Below are 20,817 nucleotides of genomic sequence, written 5' to 3'. Positions count from 1 at the left end.
TGAAGATGCTGGCTATGTGGCCAAAAGCAAAGGAATGCTAGCCACAGAAGCTGAAACAGGCAAGGAACAGATTTTTCCTGTCAAGCCTCTGGAGAGCACAACCCTGGCAGCACCTTGATTTAGGCCCTAGTGAAACTAATTTTGGACTTCTGGCCTCCAGAACTGTGAGAGGATAAATTTCTTCTGTTTTAAGCCACCATATTTGTGGTAATTTGTTACAGCAACCACAGGAAACTAATATACCATCCATTATTACATCCATAAATACAGCAAATGTATTTTCTAAAATATTGGCTGAGTGATTGCTTCAGCAGCACATATACTAAAATTGGAACAATACAGAAATTAGCATGGCCCCTGCCAAGGATGACATGGAAATACATGAAGCTTTCCACATTTTTAATGCATATTCAGATGTTAACAATACATTCAAAAGAATGAAGAAAATTATTAGCTGAAATGGAAAATGAAAATAAAAAGCCTCAACGTCAAATATATAGGTTTTGTAAAATAATTTATATTAACATGAAAGGATATAAGGCAAAAATGAAAAGAATAAATCTAAAGAAATAGGGGGAAAATCTTCCTTAATTAAGACATCGCTGTATCAAGGCCAACGTCCTTTTCTGAGACCTTCATCATTACTGCCTGATGATCCATAGAATGACAATAAAATAGGAGGCATCCTAACTATACTTAGATATAAAATGAGGTGGAATGATCATGGAGTGGTGATAAGAACACTAGTTTTTCAGGATGTAAATGAATGAGACACAGGAAAATGGTTGTTGAGACATAGATAGGAAGAACCACCAATTTGAGAAACATAGGAATGACTAGAGGTACAGATAGCTTCCAGAGGGAATTCTGATTTAATTTGCATTCAGCAAGCAGCTCATGACAGCCTCATGTACTTTTCCACTATAACACATCCAAGACAGTGGTTCTCAGACTTTGGTTGGAATCAGAATCATCTAAGAACTTGGTATAAACCCAAAGGCTCAGGCCTACCCTCTTCAACAAGCCTGCTCTACTGTGTTCGTCATGAGTTCTCCAGGTGTTCTGATACAGGCCAGCATTTGAGAACCAGGGATCAAATACACAAAAGGCAAACTTGAATGTCACTGGCAGCTATGATTAGTCCCCCAAGAATGTAACAGAAAACTTAATTCTTTTCCCTCACTACCCATTCAAATCTGTCCTCTGAGGCTAATTCTAAGCAGAAATCTAAGCAGATCCCATGACTTTTCTGATCACTCTCAGAAAATAAAAAGTTCTCTGGCCACCTTTAGTCACAAAACATTTAATTTTGATATTTAAATGATCACTCCCAAGTGATACTCCAGACTCCATACTTCATTTAAAACTCCTCCCCTCCCCGCTCAGGCTAAGGAGTAGGTAGGAAACCTAGCGTGCGGAGGTTTCTAGTTCCCTCCTTCTCATTCACTGCCCTTTATCCCATCAGCAGGCTGGCTCTAGAGCTTCCAGATTTCGAGGAGACATATTAGAGAGAGGTAAGTCCCAAGGAAGTTCTTTTTTTTTTTTCTTTTTGCGGTACGCGGGCCTCTCACTGTTGTGGCCTCTCCCGTTGCGGAGCACAGGCTCCGGACGTGCAGGCTCAGCGGTCATGGCTCACGGGCCCAGCCGCTCCGCAGCATGTGGGATCTTCCCGGACCGGGGCACGAACCCGTGTCCCCTGCATCAGCAGGCGGACTCTCAACCACTGCGCCACCAGGGAAGCCCGAAAGTTCTGATTTAATAGTCACCAGTATAATCTGGCACTGGTTTTCCCTGGCTTGGCTGGAATCTAAGGCTGATTCTTTCTCCTGGAGCGTGCTTGTACTTTCTATGGAGCCCTGTCACTGGCAGTGGGATCCCCCACTGTTGCTCTCTTAACACAGGTGAGGTCTCCTCTGCCTGGACATCTATGACTTCACCCTGAATTTCTGAGGCCAATTCCATTCTCTCAAGCGCCTAACGCCCTCCAAGGTAGCTCCACTTATATCTCTCTCTTCCATGTGGCCCTCAAGAGTCCCTAGGAAGCCCAAATGAATTCTTCCTTCCAAAGACTTCTGGCAATGGCAAGCTGTTCCTGAAGCAGCCAGACTTCAGGCTTTTCTAGCAAGAGTATCAGTGCCCCAGACCCCCACACACCAGGCAACCTCTTTAAAGGGCCCCCTTGAATCCCCTCTCATTCGGCTTGAGGGGAAATGGAAGAGACATTTCATAGCACTCCAAATCAAATGATCTCTACTTAAAAGACATACAACTGAAACAAAAGAGCATGGAAAAGTAAAACAGAAAAAAATGGGTGACAGTGCATTAGGAAGCATCGAGAAAAATGAGACGAACAGCTATATTCATTTGAACAAAGTAGAACAGAAAGTAGATTTAAGCACGGACAAAAGAGGATCATGAAAATAATAAGGGGTAAAACTCATAAAATGTATCAAAATACATGAAGGAAAATTCTTGGCATTTAGAGATAATTTGACATAGGCATAATTTAACACACATTTCTCAGCCCTTAACCAATTATACAGACTACATATGATGATATAAAAAAATTAGAATAATAGAATTCAGAATTTTATATATATCAAATTTTGTAAACCTTTCAATGGAAAGTTAACCAGTGCACATGACCCTTCAAAAACAATATATACCCTGTGGAAAAAAAAATTCCAAAGTGTCAAAAATATGCTACCTATAGTCTCTCTCTACAAAAGAATAAAACTAGATATTTACGGAAGAAATAGTAAAGAAGGATCCTAACTATTTAAAAATTCAAAACCATCCTCTTAAATACTGGACCAAAAAAAAAATCTACAATTATAAACTATTTAGGAACTAATGATAATGAATGATCTATACCCAAAATGCACAGGAGATGGTCAAGGCAATGCTCAAAGGTAATTTTATATTTTAAAATAGAAATTTAAAATAGTTTTAAATGAGTTATTTGTCCTTTATCATAATCTTAAATTCATGTATTTGGGAAAAATCCATAGAAGTCTAGGGAAAGAAAATATTAATAATTTTGAGCCTTTGGACTATGATGCTGAAAAAGAAAAAATACCTACCTTTTAATTTATTAAAAAATACTGGCTGCTTAATTTATGCTTGGCATTTTTCTATACATAAAATAGTGAACAAGTCACAGGTCTTGTCCTCAAGAAATTTAGTCAGTAGAGAATGAAGTCATTAGATAACTAGAATACAGGAAGTACCAGGAGTTCTTTGATAGTAGTAAGTCCAATACAAGGGGCCAGGGAGTAGGTAGCTGCACCATCTACAAGCCATAAGGTGACAGTGAAGGTCTTATGAGGGACCGGATACACAAACGAAGTCCTGAGAGTAAAAGGCATTATCCATCAGGGAGAGGAGTGTGGTCAGCACAGAGAGAAGCATGTGGAAGGAGAGAGAACAGAGTGCATTAGGAGAACTGAAAATATTCAACATTGATAGACAGCAAATGATGAAATGTGCTCTTGGAGAGGTGAGCCTGGACCCTATCCTGGAAAACCTCATAGGAAATGTTAGGGAATTTCAACTTCATCCTGAGAAGGGATGAAAGTAGGGGTGTGACATAAGAAGAGGTACATTTTAGACATATGGCAGGATGGGGGTATGGCATGCTATCCTCTCCTTTCTAGGGTGCAACCCATGCCACACTAGGAGGAGAGGGGCTCAGGAATCTAGTTAGTAGAGCCAGGCATAGATGGGAGATGAAGTCAAGCAAGGAAATGAACACTGAAAACCCAAAATGATGCACAGGGAGCCAGAAACTGAATACTAACAAATACTGACTTCTTAAAAAACCGGAGATCCAAAAGTGAAGGGCAAAGTAAAAGCAGCCAGAGAGAAGGGCACAAAGGAAGGATACCAAACGAAAGGAGAGTGGAGGTGCAATACTAGAACATTAACAGAGACATTATAAACTATCAGAACTGAGGAAAATTGGCAAAGCCTCCATTGGTAATATTAGGGAGAATAATTTCAGTAGAGAGTTGCACCACACTTCTACTGGATTTCCTTTATGGTCAATTGGCAAGCTACCGTTTAGAAACTGGCCATTCAGTCCTACTATGTAACTTTAATTCTCCAGTCAGTTAAAAACGCATATTATACTCCCATTCCCAAGATGCCTAGGTAGGCTGAATGCAAATGCTTAGAATCCAGGTTGTGATTCCTTGGAATCACAGAGCAGTGGTTACTCTACATAAGGACTTTCAACAAAACAAAACAAAAGCTTTATGGGAAGCTTCAGAGTAATCTCGCAAGTGGATCATTAATTTTAATAATACTGGAAGCTTTTAATAAAATAACGTTAATTTCCTTAATGTCATTTCTAGCAATGATGGTGACATCATATCAAATTATAACCAAAGCAGTATATGTTAGAAGTGAAAGACTTGAATCCAAAATGTGAATTATGGGAATGTATGAAATTGCATCATAAAGTTCTTAGGGGGTGTGATTAGTGAAACATCACTTTCTCTCCACAGATTAGGAAATCTCTTCCCAGCGCCACTGAGCCCTTCTGATTCCATGAATTTGGTTACGGATTATTTCCCAACATCCATCGATGGCAACCACTAATATGTTTCTCCATGGTATTTTAAAAGTAATCTTAAGGATAAAGTGGAATGGAAATGAGTCATCTGCGCTTGCTGTAACAATCGGCCAATTCAAAATGTTAAGCGCCAGCTCTGTTATTACAAATATCACATAAAGTAAATCAACTGCCAAAACTGATTATGTTGATACACTCATAGATGAAGTTAGAATTTGCAGAATTTCAGTAAATTGAAGTTCTAGGATTACATATGCATCTAATTAGCTTTTCAGTCATTTATTCAATCAATCATACACCAAATATTTATTGAGCATCTACTATGTGCCAGGTCCTGTTCCAGGCGCAGGGAGTAGAGTGAACAAAACAGACAAAATCATATTCTCAGTGATCATCGTCGTGTTGCTTTCTCTAAGTATTCATTTCTGAAATAAGAAAAATTCATTACGTGTGAAATTTTGAAGAGGTGCATGTTCTTTGAAAGCTTTGGAAACGCATCTGTGATATATTTTTTCCCTTTTTCCCAAATCCATTTAAAATATTTATCATCTCTGAGAAAAAAATGAAATAATGTTTCTCTTTTGAAGGCAAAGGGTCTTTAATAAAATTTGCTTATTGCTTATGAGAAAGAATTCTAAAAACAGCACAGAATTTTTTTAAAAACTTTTTAAAAAATTATAATTTTAAATTTGGACTCTGTCAGCCAAATACTTGATTCACCAGCCACCTGAATATTGGAAAACTCAATAATCTCCAGATGTGTCTCAATTACACCAAGAATAAGACAAAGTACACGTCAACTTTTGCAACTTTCACAGCTCCCTCCTAATGCTTTTGTTCTGCTTACATATTTTGGAGAATTATTCATCCTTTTGCATATTCATGAGTGGTGTCATATAAAGATATGGCAGAATTGAGAGCTTTTCATAACATTTTCATTTACTCACAAGATAAACGCATAAACTTCTGTGATTTTCTTCTTTAAATTCCACAGCTACTTCATTAAATTTCCTGAAATTTCATGACTCTGTTACAGGCCAGGTCATATATTTTATTGTGACTTGCTGCAGAAAATTTTTACATTCTATGTAAGTTGATCCCCGTCATTTTTTCTACTTTGATGAAATTTAGGAGCTTTTAATTAGGATATATTTTGACATTTTCAGTGGGTCTCATATAGACTTAAATTGTTCTTTCCTTACAGCTTTCTCATAGTATATCATTAAATAAGTTGAGGAAGTGATCTCATTTACCGTGTTGATTTTTTTTCATTTAGTATCGACTATATTCCCCTTGGTAGGAATCTACTTGTAATTCATATATTGAAATATTTCTTGTCTTTCATTCTAATGTAATCAATCAATCACCTGATAACTCAACAAACATGTATTTAACCCTTACTTTGTTGGAGGCACTCTTCTAGGTGCCAAGAATATAACAGTGAACAAAATAATTCCTGCCCTCATACAGCTATTATGCCCTCCTAAGAGTAAACTTTTTTTATGAAATGTATTCTTTTAAAGATAAAATTTAGTTGCACTCTTTTATTCAACCTCTTCTGAGTAAAGGTTCAGTCCTTTATGAGCACAGTTTTCCCACAAAATATACTTTAAAATCACAATAATTTAAAGTATATTTCATATCTTTCTTGTATTTTATTTTTCCAGGGCTCTCTTTCCAACAACTTGTGTTATAAATGTCTCTTCTTATAACTAAATTGTTTGGTAAAATCATTGGCACAAAGAGCAGAATGCACTATAGTTTTACCATTGGAAATATGAATATCAATGGTTTTTTTTTTTTGCGGTATGCAGGCCTCTCACTGTTGCGGCCTCTCCCATTGCGGAGCACAGGCTCTGGACGCGCAGGCCCAGTGGCCATGGCTCACGGGCCCAGCCGCTCCACGGCATGTGGGATCCTCCCGGACCGGAGCACGAACCCGCGTCCCCTGCATCGGCAGGCGGACTCTCAACCACTGCGCCACCAGGGAAGCCCTCAATGTTTTTAAACACTCAGTATTGTACCTTTATGTTTGAGATAATTTGGGTTGATAATTTTGTGGCTGAGATTGCAAGTTTTCCCCAACATACATTTCACTCCCTCTTCCTTTATAGTTGAAGCTTGCCCTTTTTGGGTTCTTCTTTTTCACTGGCTGGACCATAGACCAGACACTGAAGCTTAATCAACCATATGCGACCAGGAAGTGGAAGCGACCACATAGTGTCTATGGCCCAGCAGCAAGAGAGAAGGCATTTGGATCCCTAATGATTATGCAGGTATCATGCCAGCCCTGGACAGGTTGCACTCAGATTCTGTTTGCCTGAAAGAGAAAACCCCTGTGTTGCTCACAACATTGTCATTTGCGAATTTCTGTCAGTTGCAGACAAATCTAATCCTATGTGATGCATAGTCCATAATGTATTTTCATAAATTTAATGGTCTTTGCTAGATCCTATGTAATTCTGACCACCCTGATTATTTACTGAAGATGATGAAGATTTCAGCTATGTCACATGACTGTTACTGACAACAGCATGATTCCCCAGTTCAACACCTGGAGATTTTTGCGAAAAACGAAAGCACAACCATTTTTGACATCATTTTCACATAATCATAGATACCTAGAAGAAAAAAAAAAAAAACAACCAAATGAACCATGTGCAAAATAGCAAATGACTGGTGATAATAAAAATATTTGTATGAATAAAGGCAAAATTAGGAAAGTGAAACCACAAACACGTTGGTACAGGCAGCTATCACCAAGCAGGCAGGGAAAAGACGCAACTAGAGTGTTTGATTAGTTAAGTCACATTAAGTTGCCCACAGCCTTTACTTATTTTTATCAAATAGGATGTTGAGAAAATGTTCACTTTGTAAAATCACAGTAAAAATTGTGACTTGTGTTTCACAATTTGTGTAACGGAGTTAATGTAATTGTTGCCATTTTATCACTTTTCTCAGAGTTAAATTTTGCCTCCCCTCACTTTTCCGGGAAATCAGGATTCACATATTCCCCACTCTTCCTTTTTTCCCCCCTCTGCTTGGTGCTGTCTTAGACATGAAATTGTACAAGGGGTTCCCCTTCATTTTCTAACCAAGCGCTTGTACATTAAATACTAGATCCATCATGTGTCATGCAACTATCACATGATGCTGATTATTTTGCCAAATTCCAGGGATTTACAACCACTGCTTAATTGCTTGAGAGCATTTTTAATCCAGGGTGGTTAACATTACTTCAACGGGGACATCATTTAACTGGCAACACTGTAGGATTACAAGCAAAAGCAAGCCTTGCACCAGAGACATCAAGTCTACCAAAAAAATAAATAAAAGAGAACGAAACCATCAAGTTTTAAAAGCTGATGTGAAAAGTGCCTTATTTAATTCAAATAAACTACTATAAAATAATACTTTAAAACATGTAAATTAAGAGCCAAGCACCTAAAAGTGAAGATAACATCTAGCTGAGAGAGATAGTTTATATTCTGTTGGATGGTGGGATTAAATAACACGAAGACTCAAAATATACCTATGTATAAAGAGATTGGTTCCCAAAACAATTTTGAAATATTTACACCATCTCTAAGGGAATGGCTGGAATATGAACAAAGTACCCTATTTAAAAGAGCTTGAAAGAGCATATCTATTGTCGCAATTAATTTATTACCTGACGTGTTGAAGAAATTACAAATGTAGAAGTCTATGGTACTAGATAAGTCTAGACCAGAAATTATATTACAATTTTTGATTATCAATAAACAAAACTGTTTAAGAGATTCACATGAGGAAAAAAAAAAAGCTTTTAGTTTGGATGCAACTGAGTAAAAGTACAGCCCAAACTTTTTTTTTAGCAAGACAAAACAGAAGTTCAAGTTACATATTAAATCTTGATTTTGACTCAAAATTTTAGGAGGTTTTAATAGACTGCTAAAGCAGAATAGCAAGTGTCATACCCTGATACCACATTAACTAACAATATGGTCAGAAACCCATTTATTCCATAAATGCAAAGTATTAAAGTTTTACTGACTTTATTTTAGCTTTCACTACTTTCATTAACTTTATTTTTTTTAACTGTGCACAATTCAGTACACAGGTATGTATGGAATTGCTTATTGGTAGTATGGTATTGTGAAAAGTGGTTAGTCAGACTGTCCTGGGTTCAAATCAAGGTCTTTGCCATCTGTAAGATTTCGAACAAATTGTTCATCTCCACTTAATTTTGTTCATCTCGCCTTAATTTTTTTAAATAAGAAGAATAATATTTCCTTCATAAAGTCATGCGAGGAAGAGCTTATAAGGCTCAGAGTCTCAAATGAGAAGTGGGCACAAAAGTCAACTCTAGCCTCACTTACTCTCACTTGCTTACTTTCTTTTATGTCTTTGAGCCGCAGCCCAGGGAAGAAAAAATAAGAAGACACATTTCTGGATGAATTGCTAACTTCTTCCCTCTCTTCATCCACCAGTGTTCTTGATACACTGCAAGGAAACTTAAGGAATTCGAAAAATCTTATTTTCCATGTCAGAAGCTATTACATCATCCTACTTGCAACAACATTTGCTAATCTTCTCCAGGTGTGATGAACTCTTGGGCCAACTAGAAGAAACGTCATAGGCTTGGAAAGCTAGAAAAGGACACACATTTAGTTTTACAAAGTATTACCTCCATCACAACAATAAAGAAGGAAATGCAGAGTGATTGAGTTGGAAGGACAGGAGGTAATATGGCTATGCTTTTCAAAGGATATCCAGTCAAACAATGGGGAGGAAATGGTATTATCTGGATCCAAAGCGCTTGCCAAGCAGACCTTGGCAGACACGGTGAATCAGTCCCTTATTAGATCTGTCCGTCTCAGCTGCACCCTGTGCTTTAGAGTTTAGATGCATCTACTCCTCCCACAGTCACAATGAAAAAAATCTATAAAAGAGGCTATTTAACAATTAGTGAGATTCCCTGGGATGTGCCCATGAATAATCTCCTTCAACTCTTCACAGTTTCCTCCCCATACGTTGGAAGAGTGTCTACATCTAAGTTACAGCTTTTTAATTTTAAAAATGAATTACACATTAGGTTCTGCATTACTATGAGCTTCACTACTCTTTATGGAGAATTGACATCCAGTTCAAACCAGCAGCCTCACTGATTTAACCTCACGTGGCCCTATATGATTGATAGGAGATCGTTTACACCAATGCTTTCTTATTCTGTTTGAGCAATATCAGAGATTTATGAATTCAATTGAGAAAATTTTGATCTCTAACCATAATTTTTTTTTTTTTTTTTTTGCGGTACGCGGGCCTCTCACTGTTGTGGCCTCTCCCGTTGCAGAGCACAGGCTCCGGACGTGCAGGCCCAGCTGCCACGGCTCACGGGCCCAGCCGCTCCGCGGCATGTGGGATCCCCCCAGTCCGGGGCACAAACCCGCGTCCCCTGCATCAGCAGGCCGACTCTCAACCACTGCACCACCAGGGAAGCCCTCTAACCATACTTTTTAAACACCTTCCCAAAATCAATTAGCTCATTTTCAATTAATTAAACCCATGAAACCATGAAAAGCATTCATCTTGATCATATCTCAAGAAGCTGATACACTTCAAGAAGCTGATTTTTGGCTTCCACGTGTCTTCTCTTATAACATTAATCTCTACTCTGCTGTTCTAAATATTAATGTTCATATTTAAAGGTAGAGGCACATACATCTTAAAATGTGTTTTAAAATTTAACCTGTGAAATCAATGTTTTAAAGATTATATTATGTCACAGTAAAATGTTTATTTTGCCCATGGAGCAGTTCCAATATGACACTAAGAACATTTAGCATTTGAGCAAACCAAGTCTTGTAAAGAATGCTCATATTATCTTCAAGCTTCCTGGAAAGCATAGCCTTCTGGCTCCCTTTTCAGACGCAAGTGATAGCTTCTTAAGCATTATTCTTAGAGAAATGACTTTTCTTGACTCCCTTTTTGATCCCAGCTCTGGAGAGATAAAGATGCATCTTACCCTAGTATACCCAGGTCATACCTTTACCAGATCGCAAAGCCCAGGTAAGACCCCTATGTGTCCCAGTGTGTTACCTTCCATCTAAAAAACCAGCTATCAACCCCTCCACCCTCAATGTGCTTCTTCTGAGGGAATAAAAAGAAAGTGAGATGGTAAGGGTGGCCACTGCTGGATGCTTTAAGTGGGCAAGTGACCTTCAATGGGTTGCAGTAGCATAAAAGAACACTGGATTGGGCTTCCCTGGTGGCGCAGTGGTTGAGAGTCCACCTGCCGGTGCAGGGGACATGGGTTCGTGCCCCGGTCAGGGAAGATCCCACATGCCACGGAGCGGCTGGTCCCGTGAGCCATGGCCGCTGAGCCTGCGCGTCTGGAGCCTGTGCTCCACAATGGGAGAGGCCACAACAGTGAGAGCCCCGCGTGCCGCAAAAAAAAAAAAAAAAAAAAAAAAGAACACTGGATTAGCACTGAAAGGAGAAGAAAACCTAAATTCTCCCAACAACATTTATTCCCTAGCTATGTGACTCTTCTAGTCTCAGTTGGTTCTTATGCAAGGACAGAAAGCCATATCATCACTGGTGACATCCTAAAAGCTAGCAGAGGGTACAATAAGAACATCTAGAAGGGCAATGATTCAGACCGGGGAAGGGGAATGGACTTTAAGAAGTCTTTATTCCAGAGACACAGGACTCAGTTGAGTGATGAAGATGTTGCAACAGACAGAAGAGATGGTATATGTGCAGCGTTACTGTGAGGATTAACAAGGTGATAGCCAAAACGATTATCCTCAGTGCTTGGTGCTCAACATCAATTCTTTCTCTCCTTAATCCAACAAGACAGAGTTTGCTTTTGATAAACGTGCTACCAACCTCATTCTTAGCGCACAAAAGAGCACCTTAGAATTATGGGAAAGCGCGGTCAGGGCCAGCTTTATGGGCACATAATCTGTGCTGTTGAACAGAACCCCACACTCACAAGGGTCCTGAGCTTGGCTCAATGTTCTGCTGTCGCCGTCTTGAAATTCTTAATAATTTTGAACAACGTACCCCACATTTTCACTTTGCACTGGGTCCCACACATTATGTAGTCAGTCCTGGGAATGGTATCAGACAATCTGGATTTGTGTTGATCAGACCGATTTACATCCTGGTTTTCTTACTTCCTAACTTCATGAGCTTCTTGAGTTTCTTTTTCTACAGCTTTAAAATGGAAATATTAATTAAACCAATGCATTTGTGGGGATCAAATGAATTAGGACTGGAAAACTAATTTTTATTCTGTAAAGTATTGCAGAAATCAGTATGCAATCGGTTAGCTACTGAGACCCTTGTGTATAAAGTTACTATTTTGAGTGACTTTAAATATCTGGAAATTAGTACATGACTACTGCGCTTGCCTCTCTTTTCTTTTTCTTCCTTCTCCTTGTTTCCTTTTCAGTTGATCTCACACTATATGCCAAATACTTCACATAGTGCTGAAAATGTAGGTCCAGGAAGACAGAGGTCCTTCCCTCAACGAGTTTGTACTGATATAGAGGAAAAAGAAATATAAACTAACAATGATAGTGAATTGTAACAGGTATGTCATAGAGATACAATGAGAAGTGATTCAGATAAGGGAAGTGATGTGGGTGGAGATGGCTCAGGGACGTCTTTCCCAAAAGAGTTGACACTAAGAGAGGGGAAAGATTCAGATGCAGGAAGGAGGCATCGGGAGAAAGAGAAAATGCATGTGGAGTCATAAAAGCTTGAAACACATGTTGCTTATGGAGAAGCAAAAGTAGTTCTATCAATCTGTGCAAAAGATGTACATGGAGAAGTGGAGGATGCTAAACAAGATAGACAAAGGCTGGAGGCAAAGATATTAAGGGATAAACCAGAATTTTAACTTCATCCTGAACTTTCCTTGAAAATTATAGGAAGGTAATGAAAGTAGAGATACGGTCAGATATATGCTTTAGGAAGATGTGCAAAGATGAATGATAATGGAACCTGAAGGGAAAACCTTTCCTAGAATAGCTCATATCTTGGGCAAAGGTAAGAATTATATGCGGAAGCACAGCTGACTCTGCTGATGCTCTACAGTGGAAATTCAGGGCAAGCTTCAGGCCCTCAAGGAAGATTTTATTGAGCAACTGTTCCAGCGCAGGTACTCTGTTATATCCAGAGAATACAGAGATAACTAAGAGGCTCCCTCTTCTCAAGAAAGGTAGAAAGCAATGTAGGGAGTACAGTGAGGGTGCTATACGCATGATATTGAGAACAGATGAGGTGCCCCTAACCTTCCTAGGGACATAGGTAGTCTTTCCCGAAGACCTGACACGAAGTTTCAGAGGAATCTCCTGAACTGAGATTTACAGGATCAAAGGGGTTAATCAGACATGGCAGAAGGTTAAATTAGAGAAAGAAAATGTTCTAAGCAAAGGAGGTAACGTATGAGAAGTGAGAATTTATACTGACCGTGTACAGCCTTGTCTAGGGGAGAGGTGATAACGTACTGAACCGGGACAGAAAATAAAAAGAGAAGCCCGATTTATGAAATGTTTAGGAAGTATTGGCAGGACTCGGTTATTATTTGGATGTGGGCATTGGCAGGAGGAGGGATGCAGTTCTACTCACAACACTTCTGACACCAAAAGTGTGCTATTTTTTTTCCCCACACCAATCAATTCTTCAACTCTCTGAACACCAGCTGGGGGACCTATAAGTTACTTGTGACACCTGGAGATAGTGCAGACCCCTCAGGTTAAAGGCTCAGTCCCACGAGGCTGTACCCCATTTTAGACACCAGTCACAAGTCCAAGCTTCTGACCCTTCTGATCAACAAGCTATAAATCAAGGGTTCCCACAACCCCCTCCCAACATTTGATGATTTGCTCATAGAACTCGGGAGAAGTTGACTTACTATTACGTGTTGATTATTACAACTCAGGAACAGGCAAATAAAAGAGATGCATGGGCGAGGGATAGGGGCAAGGACACAGAGCCGTCAGGCTCTCTGGGAACACTCCACCCTCTCAGCACCACAAGAGGTTCACCAAACTGAAAGCTCTCTGAATCCTGTTGTCTAGGGGCATGACGGAGGTTCCATTACGTAGGCATCATCAGTTACATCACTGGCAGTAGGTGATTAACTCTATCTCTAACCCTTCTCTCCTCTCAGAGGTTGGAGAGGAAGTGGGGATGCTGAAAGTTCCAATCTTCTAATCATGTGGTTGGTTCCTCCTGCAATCAGCCCCCATCCTGATGCTATCCAGCGGTCCACCAGGAGTCACTGCACTAGCATAAACTCAGGTGTGGCTGAAAGGAGCTGGTCATGAATAACAAAGATGCTCCTCTCACTGCTCTCAGGAAATTCCAAGAGTTTCAAGAGCCCCATCTGTACCGGGAACCAGAGAAAAAGACCAAATATGTCCTTATTATATCGCAGTATCACAGGGCAGGGTGGGGAGGAGACTTCTTTTCCATCTTGCCTTTTTACTCCCTAATGCCAACAACCACAAATAATTTCCCAAACTATTAGTTTAGGTAAGTTCTTTTCCTCCCCAGGTTGTACTTTAGGAAGAGGAACTATGATTTAAATCTATAATCACCTACAAATTTATATATCTCTAGTCACATTTATCTTGAAATCCCAGCATAACCTTGGCTGTTCAAGGGTAGCTCTAGGGAGTTCCCCGGTGGTCCAGTGGTTAAGACTCCACCTTCCAATACAGTGGGCACGGGTTCCATTCCTGGCTGGGGAACTAAGACCCCACATGCCACGTGGTGAGACCAAAAAAAAAAAAAAAGGTAGCTCTAGACATAATCGTGGACAAACACAACCTTTTGTCAAACAACTCCTTGCTATTAACTTGAGACATCATATGTAAGGCATGAAGGCATCTCCTTTCTCAGAACAATTTCAAGGGGTTCCACTGTGGAATCACAGAATTTCAGGGCTGAAAAGCATCTTGTTACAAAACCCAAATATTTGGGACACTCTGCAATTTAAGCTGTATCCACATTTTCATGAAACCAAGAGGCTAAAGAGCAAGGGTCACTTGCTTTGACAAGTTTATCTTCAATTCCTGGTTCTGAGAAATAAGATTTTGAGAAGCTGGGAATAAAAATACGTGACTACTGATTTCACAGCTCCCTGCACTTTCAAATTCACTTTCCTACTTTGTCAAACAACTGTCAAATCAAGGTTGATTTTTTTTTCCTCCTCATTTAAATGTCTCTCATGCTTTCTGATATGAGAATCATGCTAAAATGAAATTAGTCACTGTTTGTTCTCATTTTGCCTAGCTTTTTTGACAGGAAAGAATAATATAGCCTAAAAGGAATACACACTCAAATGGGTGAAGTGGGAATATATGAGTCATGGGGAATGTTCTATCAGAAACAATAAGAATGACTGCTATATAGTTTATTAACTAGAAACTTACAGATTATCTTATGAAATTTCATTTTTAATATTGAGAACATTCAATGTGGGGATGACATAATATTTAAAAGCCCTAACTCCAGAGGTAGAATCGGTGTGGTTTAAAAAAGCTATTCGACAAAACATAATTTATCAACTGCATATGGGACAAACCAAAACCTCCTTTTGTCTTCTAGAAAATGAGTTACCTTACTGGAAAATGACTGCTTAGAACATTCCTTCTTTTAGAATCCAAAGGAATCTGTAAGTATAGAAAGTCACATGGACTTATTCAACCTAGAAAACATGTACACACACAAACACAAACACTCCACTCATATAGACACTCATGTCATACCAAATTTAAAGCTGCATCATACCAGATATGCCATAAATTCTGAAACATAAGATCAACCAATGACTAAGGTCTGAATAAAAACCATGGCTGAATACATGGGATGACAGCCAAAGAACAGACTCCTGTGAATAAATAATAGTTAAATGCCACGTGTTTAGTTAAGTTAATATTGTAGTTTACTTACTTTCCAAAATTACATTCATTCAATGAATATGTGAAGACCCTACTACATGCTAGAATTATTATTCTGTTTGTAGCAAGTTCAGGGTCATAAATAGGTGCTGAGAAATAACCTCTTCCCTAAGAGATTCGGTTTCACTCACTACTGATTTTGTGCTATTATCTGCTGTTTTTAAAATTGATAAATGTTTACCACACTCAGTAACATTTTCCACACTTCCAGGCAGATGAATTTATAGCATACACGTTCACTTCCTCTGGAAAACACAATTTGAGCTTTTATTTCCAGAGAATATAGAGTAAGTTTATTTTTAAGGAGAATTAATGAAATAAGAAAACGATTGCTTCACCTAGGAGTCTAGACTCAAAGCCACGATAATCTAGAGAACTTCAGGTATGTATGTCTTTTTCCACAGGGACCTGTTCCAATTAAAAGGAATCTACTCTCCTGGAACGCTCTCTTTATCCAGATATCACCAACTTAATGAGAAATCCACTACTTGCTCTGGCCTCATCAAACAGGCTTTCAGGACAAATTCCTCTATGTTTGCTGTTTTATATGTTGACTTTGTAAGGAATTTTTGTACAGATATTTTTAAATAATAGTCTTATTTCTTTTTACCTCTTCTACTATAGTTTACTGGAAAAGAGGAAAATTATGTTAAGAATGTAGTTTCCTGGTTTCCTTGTCTTGTTCTTTGTGGGTATCTATGTTTTGTTCATCTGCCTTGTCCTCACTTGAGGGCAAGGAACATATTTATAGTTTTATGTTGCAATATAACTAAAATATCTTTTAAAACCATAATTCATTTGTTTACTACTCCTCTGGGATTATATAGATTTATTTAGATATGTTTATGTTACACTCATCTACTAATATTAACATAGACATTAGTGATTTTATAGTGTGCCAAATAGCTACTTAATTAAGGCTTCCAAAGATTGACAATATGGAATTGGGATTCTCTAAATTTGCGTCGACAGAGATTGCTGGTGAAATTAGATTGTGACATATACTAACTAGTGTTAAAGACTCAACAAAAGAGTGTTGTTAATGTTGATTCTTTCTCAATTATTCAATGTTTTATTAAGTAACTTGATTACTGTACCTATTCCTAAAGAGGCTATTTGATCCCTCTCCCAATTTGACTTGGTTTCCTCAACAACTTGTCCAAAGTCACACAGCCAAGGACAGCCTAGAAATGGACTTGAATCTGTATATCTAAAAAGCTTGCACTTTCACACTGGGCAGAATTACATCAATGCTTTGTTCTCCCATCTCCAGTCATGACCTGCTTCTTTTTCTATATTTTAAACATAAGTGAATAGCAATCTAATCTACCAAGTCATCCAAGTCAGAAATCAGGAAGCCATCTGGGGGTGCTCCCTCTTCCTCAGAGACCATTTATAATTAGTCCCAAAGATCAGTAGAGTTTACCTCTTTAACATTCCTGGTACCTGACCCTTTCTTCTACCTCTACTGCCTTAGATAAATTCCTTATCTAAATTAAAGTTCTCCTCTCTCTCTCACCTACTCCTCACCACCAAACCTCCTTATCATAAACAAATGATCTAGGCAAAACTAACTTCCCAGACAACACACACACACACATACATCGCACCATAAAATTCAAGGTAAAGTTTAATTTCATTGGTATGCCATACATTGTTCGCTATGACCCAATCCCTGCCTATCTCCCCCTGGCTTTTTCCAACATATTATACCCTATACTTTATTCTCCAATCATATTAAATCACTCCTTTTTTCCCTGAGTAGGTCAAGGGTTTTTATGTTTCTGAAACTGTGTTCAGCTACTCCAATTATCTGAATGTGCTTTGCTTCCCCAGATCTTTTCAGGTCAAACAGTGCTTCCTGTGTGAAGCCTTCTGTGAACCTCCCCTTCGGGGACATTGTGATTGACTGCACAACATTAATCTCACCCCAAATTATTGGCTTAAATTAGTATCATCTCACTGCTGTATTCTATATGGCTTCAGGATAATGTATGACACAACTCCAGTCGAATGTAGTTTCCTTGTTATTTTACAAGATTAACATCTTTTACAAAGCTTTAATTTCTTGAATGGCAATAAATCTATGACATTCATTTCTGTAGTGGCCATATATATAATTATTTATAATAGGCACTGTCATTTAGTAAGCAGAATCATATTTGTATTTGACATATGATAGACTGTCATGTAGAAGACTCAATCATAGTTGCAACTGTCATATAGTAGGCACTTAAATGTTCACATAGTAAATTGGTATTTGAATAGCAGTACTTACATGATAATTTGTACAAAGGTGTGAATTAATCTTAACATTTTTTTAGCATAATGCACTTTCACCATGCTATTACCATAGTTAGTGTTTTCACTTAGTGACTTTATCCAGTGTTTTCAGATTCTTAACATTTTTTACAGTGAACTTATCATTTTTCAGACAGCACCGTCCTTAAAAAGATCTCTTCCATCCATGCCACTATACTATTTTCTGCTTTCATGAAATTCAATTACTAAATCAGATTGTGTCATGTTTGCTTCAATGTATCAGTACTTTTGATAGCTTTACTGAAGTATAATTGATATATTAAAAAATACACATATTTAATGTATACAGTTTGATGATTTTAGAAATAAGTATATAACCACGATATCACCGTAATCAAGGTAATAAACATATCCATCATCTTCCAAAGTTTCTTGTGTCCTTTGTTTTTGTTTTGCCTTTGTTTTTGTGTGGTAAGAACACTCAACGTGAGATCTGAACATGAGGGTACTCTTAACAAATTTTTCACTGCACAATATTGTGTTGTTAACTACAGGTACTATGTTAAACAGCAGATCTCTAAACCATATTCATCTTGTGTAACTCCGTAACTTTATATTCATGGAGTAACTACTCCTCATTTCCCCTTCCCCCTGTCTCCAACCACCATTCTGTTTTTTGTCTCCGTAAGTTTGACTATGGTTGGGTTGTTTTTTAATTTAACAATTTATTTAAACTAAAACAAATAAAACAAAACAAACACGGTTCATCCATTTCTCCCACCCTCTCCTACCTCACCTGACAACCAATCTGTTCTCTGTACCTATGAGCTTGTTGTTTTTCTTTTAGATTACACATATAAAAAAATCATACAGTATTTGTCTCTGTCCGACTTATTTCACCTAGCATAATGCCCTCAAAGTCCATCCATGGTGTCTCAAATGGTAAGATTTCATTCGTTCTATGGCTGAATAATATTCCATTATATATGTGTGTGTGTGTGTGTGTGTGTGTGTGTGTGTGTGTGTGTATGCAACATATCTTCTTATCTTCTTTATCCATTCATCTATTGATGAACGATTTAGGTTGTTTCCACATCTTGGCTATTGTAAATAACGCTGCAATAAACACGGGGGTGCATATATCTTTTCAAGTTAGTCTTTTTGTTTTCTTCAGATAAATACCCAGAAGCAGAATTTCTGGATCATATGGTGGTTCTATTTTTAATTTTTTGAGGAAGATTTATATTGTTTTCCATAGTGGCTACACCAATTTTCATGCCCAGCAACAGTGCACAAGTGTTTCCTTTTCTCCACATCCTCACCAATGCTTACTATTTCTTGTCTTTTTGATAACAGCTAACATAAAACATAAAATGTGGTGTGGGAAAATAAAAATGTTAAGCTATAAAATGGGATTAAACTTGTTATCAACTTAAAATAGACTGTTATAAACATAAATTTTTATATGTAAGTCCTATGGGAGGGACTTCCCTGGTGGAACAGTGGTTAAGAACCTGCCTACCAATGCAGGGGACACAGGTTTGAGCCCTGGTCCTGGAAGATCCCACATGCTGCGGAGCAACTAAGCCCATGCGCCACAATTACTGAGCCTGCACTCTAGAGCCCACAGGCCACAACTACTGAGCCCATGTGCCTAGAGTCCATGCTCTGCAACAAAGAGAAGCTACTGCAATGAGAAGCCCACGCACCACCATGAAAAGTAGCCCCTGCTTACCAGAACTAGAGAAAGCCCACATGCAGTAATGAAGACCCAACACAGCCAAAAATAAATAAATAAATTTATATTAATAAAATCATTCCTAACAAATATTTAAAAAAAAAACCTTATGGGAACCAAAAAACAAAATCTATGGTAAATATACAAAAGATAAGGAGAAAGAAATATAAGCATACCACTAAAGAAAGTCATCAAACCACAAAGGTAGAGAGCAAGAGAAGAATAAAAGAACAGAGAGGAACTATAAAAAATAGCCAGAAAACAATTAACAAAATGGCAATAAACACATACTATCAATAATTACTTTAAATGTAAAGATATTGAATTCTTCCATCAAAAGACATAGAGTGGCTGAGTTGATAAGAAAAAAAAAGACAAATCTATATGCTGCCTACAGGATACTCACTTTAGATGTAAACACACACAGACTTAAAATGAAGGGATGGAAAAAGATATTCCATGCAAACGTAAACCAAAAGAAAGCCAGAGTAACTATATTTATATCAGACAAAATAGACTTTAAAACAAAGACTGTAATAAGAGACAAGGAAGAGCATTACATAATGACGAGGGGGTCAATCTCACAAAAAGACATAACATTTGTAAATATTTACTCACCCTACAAAGGAGCACTTAAATATATAAAGCAAATATTAACAGACCTAAAGGGAGAAATTGACAGCAATACAATTATAGGGGATTTAAATATCCCACTTACATCAACGAATAGCTCATCCAGACAGAGAATCAATAAGAAAACATTGGACTTAGATGACACATTAAACAAGATGGGCGTACCAGATTTTTACAGAACATTCTATCCAAAAGCAACAGAATACACATTCTTCTCAAGTGTACATGGGACATTTTCCAAGACAGATCATATGTTAGGCCACAAAACAAGTCCACAAATTTAAGAGGATTTTAATCCTCTTAAATCATATCAAGCATATTTTCCAACCACAATGGTATGAAATTAGAAATTATAATGACACAATAAAAACTGGAAAATTACCAAATATGTATAGATTAAACAACATACTAATGAACAACCAATGGGTCAAAGAAGAAATCAAAAGAAAAATTTAAATGTATCTTGAGAAAAATAAAAATGAATATGTAACATACCAAAGTTTATAGGATGCAGCAAGAGCATTTCTAAGAGGGACATTCATAGTGATAAGTACATACTCTAAGAGACAAGCCTCAAATAAACAACCTAACTTTATACCTCAAGGAACTAGAAAAAAAGTAAAAGCAAAGTTTGAAGTTAGTCGAAGAAA

At 37.9% G+C, this 20,817-nt stretch overlaps 1 non-coding gene across 1 annotated transcript; it reads left to right on the top strand.

The window, feature by feature from the left end:
• The first annotated feature begins 298 nt into the window (after positions 1-298).
• LOC137203028 (U6 spliceosomal RNA) lies at positions 299-401 on the top strand. Its single transcript, XR_010932863.1, has one exon. It is a non-coding gene; the product is annotated as a U6 spliceosomal RNA (small nuclear RNA).
• Positions 402-20,817: the final 20,416 nt, after the last annotated feature.

Source organism: Pseudorca crassidens, chromosome 11 (genome assembly GCF_039906515.1).
Source record: "Pseudorca crassidens isolate mPseCra1 chromosome 11, mPseCra1.hap1, whole genome shotgun sequence".
Classification (NCBI taxonomy): domain Eukaryota; kingdom Metazoa; phylum Chordata; class Mammalia; order Artiodactyla; family Delphinidae; genus Pseudorca; species Pseudorca crassidens.
Note: the sequence above shows the minus strand (reverse complement) of the source record. Positions and strands in the feature narration are given on the sequence as shown.